The 11,325-nt window shown below is 41.6% G+C and overlaps 1 pseudogene; it reads left to right on the top strand.

The window, feature by feature from the left end:
- Positions 1-215: 215 nt before the first annotated feature.
- LOC109891529 (rhodopsin, freshwater form-like) lies at positions 216-2,647 on the top strand (annotated as a pseudogene).
- Positions 2,648-11,325: the final 8,678 nt, after the last annotated feature.

Below are 11,325 nucleotides of genomic sequence, written 5' to 3'. Positions count from 1 at the left end.
ATCAGTTGCTTGTCAACTCAAAGCAGCACAGATTATTGATCAATTCATCAATTAATGCCGCAACATCAGTCCTGGTAATCAGGTGAGCCACTTTATAAGGCTAACCATTGGGGTCAGTGCTCAGTGGATATCTCAGAATATCCCAGTACCACCTTCCCAGGACCCCTTAAGGGTTACCCACGTACACCCACAGACTCTACACAGACACAGCAACCATGGAAGGCACAGAGGGACCCAAATTCTATATCCCTATGTCCAACGCTATAGGAGTGGTGTGGAGCCCCTATGAGTTACCTCAGTACTACCTGGCTGAGCCCTGGGACTATGCATGTCTGTCCGTATACATGTTCTTCCTCATCATCGCCTGCTTTCCCATCAACTTCCTCATACTCTACGTCACCGTGAAACAGAAGAACCTGCGGACGGCCCTCAACTCCACCCTCGGTCAACCTGGCTGTGGCCGATCTCTCCACAGTGTTTAGCAGTTTCACCACCACGCTCTACACCTCCATGAACGGCTACTTTGCCTTCGGCTGCACAATTGAGGGCTTTTACCCACGACGGTCAGAATGCCCGCTAGTTCCTGGTGGTGATGGCTATCAAAGGTGGTTTGTCGTCTGCAAGCCTATCTCCAACTTCTGCTTCAGGGAGAGCCATGCCATCACAGGTGTGGCATTCACCTGGGTGATGACTGCTGCTGGTTCCGTGCCCCCTCTGTTTGGCTGATCACGTTTACATCCCAGAGGGCATGCAGTGCTCACGCGGTATTGACTGTTACACCAGAGGTCAAAAACGATTATTTTGTCATCTACATGTTCATCTGACACTTCACCATTCCCCTGGTCATCATCTCCTTCGGCAACCTGCTCTGCGTCGTCAAGGAGGCTACTTCTGCCCAGCAGGAGTCTGAAACACACCAGAAGGCTGCGAGAGAGGTCACCTGTATGGACATCATGATGGTTAGCTCCTTTATGGTGGGCTGGGTGCTAGCATGTTTGTGTACGTCTTCACCCACCAGGGACTTACCTTTCGGACCCATGTGCATGACAGTTCCGGCCTTCTTTGCCAAGAGCTCAGCCCTGTACAACCCCCTCATTTACATTTTGATGAACAAGCAGTTCCGCCACATAACCCCTTTGAGGAGGAGGGAGCCTCCACCACTGCCTCCTCTATGTCTTCCCGCTCTGTGGCCTCTGCCACAGGAAAGGTCTACGCTAATGTACAATTCTTAAGGCACTGTATCAGGTTGATTTTGCAAATACGGGCACTTTTGGATGTTAAATGTTTTTGAAAATGAAACCTCTTGAAACTGCTTTTTATCTATCTGAATATTTTCTTCTGTCTGGAAACAAGATCTAATAGTGGCTGAGACCATACAAATATTTTATATTCTTAAAAGAGTAAATATGATCTGTTTCCCCAAATACCTGAGGGGAAATGTCATTTCCACCATGTCATATACTGTACTGTGCTATTTTAGTTGAAAAGGAAATGACAGAACTTGTGCCTAAGGTATTTTAAATAACATTTCACATGAATTTGTTTTAAATCATGTTTTTTTACGATTTGGAAGTTTTCTTAATTATATGTATTCATCATTCTCATGTCTAAATGTCCATGTATGCCTTGATGAAACATGTATTTAACACATCAAATCTTATTTTTTTAATTATTGAAAGCATATACGGTTCACATCATCAATATCAATTGTAATTTAATACCCCTTTCCCTCAACAAAATGTACAGTGGTGGGAAAGACTGTGTGGTGGTAATGACAGAGTGTGGTGGTAATGACAGAGTGTGGTGGTAATGACAGAGTGTGGTGGTAATGACAGAGTGGTGTGGTAATGACAGAGTGTGGTGGTAATGACAGAGTGGTGTGGTAATGACAGAGTGTGGTGGTAATGACAGAGTGTGGTGGTAATGACAGAGTGGTGTGGTAATGACAGAGTGTGGTGGTAATGACAGAGTGGTGTGGTAATGACAGAGTGCGGTGGTAATGACAGAGTGTGGTGGTAATGACAGAGTGGTGTGGTAATGACAGAGTGTGGTGGTAATGACAGAGTGGTGTGGTAATGACAGAGTGTGGTGGTAATGACAGAGTGTGGTGGTAATGACAGAGTGTGGTGGTAATGACAGAGTGGTGTGGTAATGACAGAGTGTGGTGGTAATGACAGAGTGTGGTGGTAATGACAGAGCGTGGTGGTAATGACAGAGTGGTGTGGTAATGACAGAGTGGTGTGGTAATGACAGAGTGTGGTGGTAATGACAGAGTGTGGTGGTAATGACAGAGTGTGGTGGAAATGACAGAGTGTGGTGGTAATGACAGAGTGCGGTGGAAATGACATTGCATATAAAACTGCGAAAAACATTTTAATGACACAGTTGTACATGTTGAATTCTTTTGAATATATAGAACATACCATTCAAAACCTCAAAAAGCATATTTTAGAAACATTTTGGGATTCATTGCATTAGACAGAAATACATGTACAAGGTTGGAAACACTGGCTGAAATGAAACAAAATATTGTACACTGGCTGCAGTATATTGATTCCGACTCATGAGACAGGTGTGTGCTCACTCAGGTAGGTCATCATTCTGTAGCTGTAAGACTTCAGGTGAGTGTGTTCCTTGACAGGTATGACTCCATGACCACATATTTCTGGATAGTTGATCTGTTGTTTCTTTGGTTTATTTTCTATTTCCGCCTTTTTTTCCCTCACTGGGAAAGTTGTGAAATGCGTTTCAGTTCAGCACTTTCTTTTCCCTTGAGGTATCTTTCTTTTTGTTTCTTAAAATACTCCTGGTATCTTATAGGATCTTGTTTTGATTTAGTTTATATATACTACATGAACAAAAGTATGTGGATACCTGCTCGTCAAACATCTCATTCCAAAATCATGGCCATTAATATGTAGTTGGTCCCCCCTTTGCTGCTATAACAGTCTCCACTTTTCTGGGAAGGCTTTCCACTAGATGTTGGAACATTGCTGTGGGGACTTGCTTCCATTCAGCCACTAGAGCATTAGTGAGCTCGGGCACAGATGTTGACGAATAGGCCTGGCTCACAGTCAGTGTTTCAATTCATCCCAAAGGCGTTCGATGGAGTTGAGGTCAGGGCTCTGTGCACTCCAGTCAAGTTCTTCCACACCAAGCTCAACAAACCATTTCTGTATGGACCTTACATTGTGCATGGGGGCATTGTCATGTTGAAGCTGGAGACTTATACCTCCCTCACTAACTAAGCATCAGCTGTCAGAGCAGCTTACAGATCATTGCACCTGTACATAGCCCATCTGTAAATAGTCCACCCAACTACCTCATCCTCATATTTATTTTTTGCTCCTTTGCACCCCAGTAGCTCTACTTGCACATTAATCTTCTGCACATCTATCACTCCAGGTTTTAATTGCTAAATTGTAATTATTTCGGCACTATGGACAATTTGCCTTACCTCCCTAATCTTACTACATTTTCACACACTGTATATAGACTTTTCAATAGTGTTATTGACTGTACATTTGTTTATCCCATGTGTAATTCTGTGTTGTTTGTGTCGCACTGCTTTGCACTATCTTGGTCAGGTTGCAGTTGTAAATGAGAACTTGTTCTCAACTGGCCTACCTGGTTAAATAAAGGTGAAATAAAATACATTTAAAAAAAATGTAGGAAAGGGCTTTCCAAAAACTGTTGCCACAAAGTTTGAAGCACAGAATCGTCTAGAATGTTATTGTATGCTGTAGGTTAAGATTTCCCTTCACTGGAACTAAGGGGCCTAGTCCGAACCATGAAAAAAATCCCCAGACCATTATTCATCCTCCACTAATCATTGCAGTTGGTACTACACATTGGGGCAGTTCACGTTCCCCTGGCAAACCCAGATTCGTCCATTGGACTACCAGATGGTGAAGCGTGATTCATCACTCCAGAGAACACATTTACACTGCTACAGAGTCGAATGGCACTGAGATTTACACCACTCCAGCCGATGCTTGGCATTGTGCATGTTGATCTTATGCTTGTGTGCGTTTGCTCGAACATGGAATTTCATGAAGCTCCCAACTCACAGTTTTTGTACTGACATTGCTTCCAGAGGCAGTTTGGAACTGGTTAGTGAGTGTTGCAACCGAGGACAATTTTTACGCGATATGTGCTTCAGTACTGTTCTGTGAGCTTGTGTGACCTACCACTTCACGGCTGAGCAGTTATTGCTCTTAAACGTTTCCACTTCACAACAGCACTTACAGTTGACCGGGGCAGCTCTAGTTGACCGGGGCAGCTCTAGTAGCTGCTGCCAAAGCAGCAGCTACTCTTCCTGGGGTCCAGCAAAATTAAGGCAGTTTATACAATTTTAAAAACATTACAATACATTCACAGATTTCACAACACACTGTGTGCCCTCAGGCCCCTAGTCCACCTCTACCACATATCTACAGTACTAAATCCATGTGTATGTATAGTGTGTGTGTGTGTGTCTGTGCCAATGTTTTGTGTGGCTTCACAGTCCCCGCTGTTCCATTTTTAATCTAATTTTACTGCTTGCGTCAGTTACTTGATGTGGAATAGAGTTCCATACAGTCATGGCTCTATGTAGTACTGTGTGCCTACCATAGTCTGTTATGGACCCATATGCATGGGTGTCCGTCGAGCTCCGCGACAGGATTGGTTCGAGGCACAGATCCAGGGAAGGGTACCAAAAAAATGTCTGCAGCTTTGATGGCCCCCCAAGGACACAGTGGCCTGCATCATTTTTAAGGTAGAGTGGCCAGACGGAAGCCACTCCTCAGTAAAAGGCACATTACAGCCCACTTGGAGTTTGCCAAAAGCCACCTAAAGGACTCTCAGACCATGAGAAACAAGATTCTCTGGCCTGAATGTCAAGTGAAATCTGGCACAATTCCTACAGTGGAGAATGGTGGTGGCAGCATCATGCAGTTGCAGGGACTGGGAGACTAGTCAGGATCAAGGGAAAGATGAACGGAGCAAAGTACAGAGAGATCCTTGATGAAAACCCGCTCCAGAACACTCAGGACCTCAGACTGGGGCAAAGGTTCACCTTCCAACAGGACAACAACCCTAAGCACACAGCCAAGACAATGCAGTTGTGGCTTCGGGACAAGTCTCTGAATGTCCTTGAGTGGCCAGCCAGAGTCTTGACTTGAACCCGATTGAACACCTGAAAATAGCTGTGCAGCGATGCTTCCCATTCAACCTGACAGAGCTTGAGAGGATCTGCAGAGAAGAATGGGAGAAACTCCCCCAATACAGGTGTGCCAAGCTTGTAGCGTCATACCCAAGAAGACTCGAGGATGTAATCACTGCCAAAGGTCCTCCAACAAAATACTGAGTAAAGGGTCTGGAAATGTGTTTGCTTTGTCATTATGGGGTATTTGTTTGTAGATTGATGAGGAAAAAAACATTCAATCCGTTTTCGAACAATGCTATAATTTAACAATGTGGAAAAAGCCAAGGGGTCTGAATACTTACAGAATGCACTTGTCCTCTCCTTGGTTGATTTAGGGGGCATCTTATAGAATAAATCAAAATTAATAACCAAAGTCACATAAATGGACATCAAAATCACTCAATCATCCTAACATAATTGAAAATGTAATGGTCTTACTTAACAAATAAGTGTTCAGTTTCTACTTAACCATGAACATATATGTAACTTGCGTCTCTTTTCAGGTCCTAAGGTAAGTCAAAATGGATCAACTAATACATTTAGTCATTACCATCCCATTCTGTCCTTAATCATCACCATGATTCTGTGGTGGTAATGATGTGTGGTGGGAATTCAATTTTTACAGTATTTGGTCATAAATAGCAGGGATTCTAGCATGCTAACTCCAGTTGAGCTTACAATGTTTCCTAAATACACACAATTATAACAATTTCACAAATCTAACATAATTTGATGAAATTATATATTTACCTTTATTTGGATATAATTTCCCAGCATAAAAATGTAAATGTCCCTCCATGACATCAATGTGCTCCACGGTCACTATTCATATCCATGGTAACCAAGTACACAAAGTTTTGAAAAACTTTATTATCATGTAATTTGCTTGTCGTGGTGGTAATGACACAATACTTGGACACGACTGTATTTTGTGTTAAAAAAAAAAGTTACCAATGGCTTACTCACATCTAATACAGTGGGGCAAAAAAGTATTTGTGCAAGTTCTCCCACTTAAAAAGATGAGAGGCCTGTAATTTTCATCATAGGTACACTTCAACTATGACAGACAAAATGAGAAAAAAAATCCAGAAAATCACATTGTAGGATTTTTTATGAATTTATTTGCAAATTATGGTGGAAAATATGGTGGACAGTGCACCGTCTAGCCATACTCCCAAGTACTTGTATGAGGTGACTACCTCAAGCTCTAAACCCTCAGAGGTAGTAAAAATATGCGTGGGAGGGGCATTCTTCTTACCAAACCACATGACATTTGTTTTGAAGGTGTTCAGAACAAGGTTAAGGGTAGAGAAAGCTTGTTGGACACTAAGAAAGCTTTGTTGTAGAGCATTTAAAACAACATCTGGGGGAGGGCAGCTGAGAATAAGACTGTATCATCTGCATATAAATGGATGAGAGCTTCCTACTGCCTGAGCTATGTTGTTGATGTAAACTGAGAAGAGCGTGGGGCCTAGGATTGAGCCTTGGGGTACTCCCTTGGTGACAGGCAGTGGCTGAGACACTGCACTCCTTCAGAGAGGTAGTTAGCAAACCAGCCCAAAGGCCCCTCAGACACCAATACTCCTTAGCAGGCCCACAATAATGGAATGGTCTACTGGATCAAAAGCTTTGGCCAAGTCAATAAAAATAGCAGCACAATATTGCTGAGAATCAAGGGCAATGGTGACATCATTGAGGACCGTTAAGGTTGCAGTTACACATCCATAACCTGAGCGGAAACCCGATTGCATACCCAAGAAAATAATATAGACATCAAGAAAGCTAGTCAGTTGATTATTTACACGTTTTTCCAACACTTTTGATAAACAGGGCAAGATAGAAATAGGCCTATTACAGTTAGGATCAGCTTGATCTCCCCCTTTAAATAGAGAACCAACTGTGGCTGCCTTCCAAGCAATTGGAACCTCCCCAGAAAGGAGAGACAGGTTAAAAAGGTTGGACATGGGCTTGGCAATGATAGGGGCAGCAACCTTAAAAGAAGAAAGGGTCTAAACCATCTGCCCCAGATGTTTTTTTGGGGTCAAGTGCAAAGGTATCAGATCTGAAGAAGAATTTAGATGAAGACAGGACAGTAATGTAGAAGTATTCAAGGCATTAACATGACAAGGCAACAATTTGTCTATCCCTTTGACATTTCCCCTTGCCTGCAGACTTACCGGTGTAACATGTTACAAATGACTATTGGCATGAAAGTAACACACACACAAAGTCAAATAAAATCTAAATATAAACCCACACACCTACACTTGGCCAAAAATCTACTGAATTATTTTGTCCAAAAAATGCCTGCATGTCTGCCTTAAACAGAACATGGCTGTCATCTTTGCTCCAGTCAGGTTGACAGGACGGAACCATCCGTGTGTTTCCATGGCGACAGGATAGAGAGAGAGGCGGTAAGGTCACTGAGCCCCCGAGCTGGAGCCCTGAATCTGATTCTGGGCTGTTGCTGCGGTGTCGTTATTACAGATTTCATTTCCTCCTCTTCCTCATCCATGATGAATTGTCCCCATTCATTGCTCTGATTCTATATTTGATGAAGGCTCAGGGAGTGAGAGAGGGAAGAGTGTTGTGGCGCTGGAGACTGGATTGGATCCATTATTTAGGTCCTGATTCCCCTTCACTGGCTATGGGAAGAATTGCTCCTTCACCATATGAACATAGATACTGGATATAAAGACAAGATGCTTGTGTGCCCGCTCTAACAATGGGATTCATTGTCCACAGAGCAGAATGGTGGGCTTGCAAGCTCCCACCTACTCCTTTCTTTGGATTGGTGGATACACCCCGTTATTTGAACACTATTTTGAATATTGATGAGGTTTGTTGACATCAACCGACTGACTGTATTCAATAGAGTGAGAAGCTATGCATAGACTGTCTCAAGTTTCAACAGGGACAACTCTTTTCTCAAAGTTGCTGGGATGTCACGTGCATCACATTTATATCAGTACACTAGCAACATCCTAAGCATTACAAATGTTATTTTATATCAAAGCGTCACATATCAAAATAGCAATTCATTTTCTCAACTAAATTCAGCTCTCTCATTGCCCCCCCTACAAAAACTCATCACATGCTTTAAGTGGATAGATTTATGGCAAAATAAACCCTCTTGCTTTGCCTCTTCCTTTCTGCTATGGGAAGAATTGCTCATTCACTGTTAATTGGAAGAATTGCTCATGTGCTGTAGGCATCCTTGTGTCTCTATTCATTTCAGCTGCCTAAAAAAACTCATTGACCTCAATGTGCTACCTGACATTACGAATCATTGTAATATATTGCTGGGAGAAATATTTGACATTTTGTTAATTGTAAAAAATTACATTAACACAGAAAACGATAAATTCGGAAACAAAACTGCATCAAAACCTGTATGTAGAATGAAATCGATTTAGATTTTATATCCATGTTCATTAATGCATAGTGACTAACCTGTACTCCCGCACATGGACTCGATACCGGTACCACCTGTATACAAAGTTGAAGTCGAAAGTTTACATACACCTTAGCCAAATACATTTAAACTCAGTTTTTCACAATTCCTGACATTTAACCCTAGTAAACAAATCCCTGTCTTAGGTCAGGTAGGATCACCACTTTATTTTAAGGAATTGAAATGTCAGAATAATAGTAGAGAGAATGATTTATTTCAGCTTTTATTTCTTTCATCACATTCCCAGTGGGTCAGAAGTTTACATACACTCAATTAGTATTTGGTAGCATTGCCTTTAAACTGTTGAACTTGGGTTAAACGTTTCAGGTAGCCTTCCACAAGCTTCCCACAATAAGTTGGATGAATTTTGGCCCATTCCTCCTGACAGAGCTGGTGTAACGGAGTCAGGTTTGTAGGCCTCCTTGCTCACACACGCCTTTTCAGTTCTGCCCACAAATGTTCTATATGATTGAGGTCAGGGCATTGGGATGGCCACTCCAATACCTTGACTTTGTTGTCCTTAAGCCATTTTGCCACAACTTTGGAAGCATGCTTGGGGTCATTGTCCATTTAGAAGACCCATTTGCAACCAAGATTTTCCTGGCTGATGTCTTGAAATGTTGCATCAATATATCCACCTAATTTTCCAGCCTCATGATGCCATCTATTTTGTGAAGTGCACCAGTCCGTCCTGCAACAAAGCACCCCCACAACATGATGCTGCCACCTCCATGCTTCACTGTTGGGATGGTGTTCTTCAGCTTGCAAGCATCCCCCTTTTTCCTCCAAACATAACAATGGTCATTATGGCCAAACAGTTCTATTTTTGTTTCATCAGACCAGAGGACATTTCTCCAAAAAGTATGATCTTTGTCCCCATGTGCAGTTGCAAACCGGTCTGGCTTTTTTATGGCGGTTCTGGAGTAGTGGCTTCTTCCTTGCTGAGCAGCCTTTCAGGTTAAGCCGATATAGAACTCGTTTTACTGTGGATATAGATACTTTTGTACCCGTTTCCTCCAGCATCTTCACAAGGTCCTTAGCTGTTATTCTGGGATTGATTTGCACTTTTCGTACCAAAGTACATTCATCTCTAGGAGACTGAACGCGTCTCCTTCTTGAGCGGTATGATGGCTGCGTGGTCCCATGGTGTTTGTACTTGCGTACTATTGTTTGTACAGATGAACGTGGTACCTTCAGGCATTTGGAAATTGCTCCCATGAATGAACCAGACTTGTGGAGGTCTACAATTTTTTTTCTGAGTTCTTGGCTGATTTCTTTTGATTTTCCCATGATGTCAAGCAAAGAGGCACTGAGTTTGAAGTTAGGCCTTGAAATACATTCACAGGTACACCTCTAATTGACTCAAATTATGTCAATTAGCCTATCAGAAGCTTCTAAAGCCATGACATAATTTTCTGTCATTTTCCAAGCTGTTTAAAGGCACAGTCAACTTAGTGTATGTAATCTTCTGACCCACTGGAATTGTGACAGATTATTTCACTTATAATTAACTTTGTCTGTAAACAATTGTTGGAAAAATTACTTGTGTCATGCACAAAGTAGATGTCCTAACCGACTTGCCAAAACGACAGTTTGTTAACAAGAAATTTGTAGAGTGGTTGAAAAACGAGTTGTAATGACTCCAACCTAAGTGTATGTAAACTTCCGACTTCAACTGTAGCCTCGTTCTTGTTAATGTATTGTGTTAATTTGTATTATTTTTTTCTTAACTCTTCTCGAACTACGCGGTTGGCTAAGGGCTTGTAAGTACGCATTTCACGGTAAGGTCTACACTTGTATTCGGCGCATGTGACAAATACAGTTTGATTTGCTAGGCCACATTTATCAAGATTTTATTTCCATTTTTGTATAAATGGGAAACTGTAAAGTACCATGTTTTGGTTGGTCGACTCATCATGTCACCATCAACCTAGACAGATCGTTATATTTGGCTTGACAAAAACATGAATTGAGTCTTTAAACATTGATCAGTGGTGTTAACATGCAGTAAAGCCCTATTTACTAAATGAGAGGAGACCTTCAGAAGCTGCAGGAACCTCACACACTGATGACATCATTAATATTAGAGAATACTGTTGTCCGCACAGAGACATTCCACAACTCAACTTCTACAGTTGGACATTCTATCTGGAGCCCACCGGTGTGAATGTGTGTCCCATTAAACACGTTTACAGGACTAGCTGGAGGCCTCTGAAAAATGTGATCGTTTCATCACAAATTCACTACACACTCATTATAATATTTCCGTAACCAAATCTCTAAGTGCCTTCAGGCTAAGCAGGCAATTGAATATCCTTAAATTTAAACAATGTTGTGAATATTATATGAACTCTAAATATCCAAATATGCACAAATTGGCAAAAAAGATTGTATTAATAGTGATTAATGACAGAGGCTGTGTGGGTGCAATTATCTGATTGAATACTGTCATGGTACAGAGATATGCTTTTTAAGCATCAAAGTGACAATATTTTTTACAGGTTATTATAAGAAACTGGCATGTTCCTTATGTATCTTGCCATGTAGTTAAACAGACCCAGATTAAGCCTAGTTATTAACAAGTAAAATGATAATTGACTGAAATTATTTGCAATTCAGCCAATATTCTAAGGCTTATCTAAGCACATCTTTAAAATAGAAGTTTTCATTATGAGACAACTTT

Source organism: Oncorhynchus kisutch, linkage group LG5, assembly GCF_002021735.2.
Source record: "Oncorhynchus kisutch isolate 150728-3 linkage group LG5, Okis_V2, whole genome shotgun sequence".
NCBI classification, from domain to species: domain Eukaryota; kingdom Metazoa; phylum Chordata; class Actinopteri; order Salmoniformes; family Salmonidae; genus Oncorhynchus; species Oncorhynchus kisutch.
Note: the sequence above shows the minus strand (reverse complement) of the source record. Positions and strands in the feature narration are given on the sequence as shown.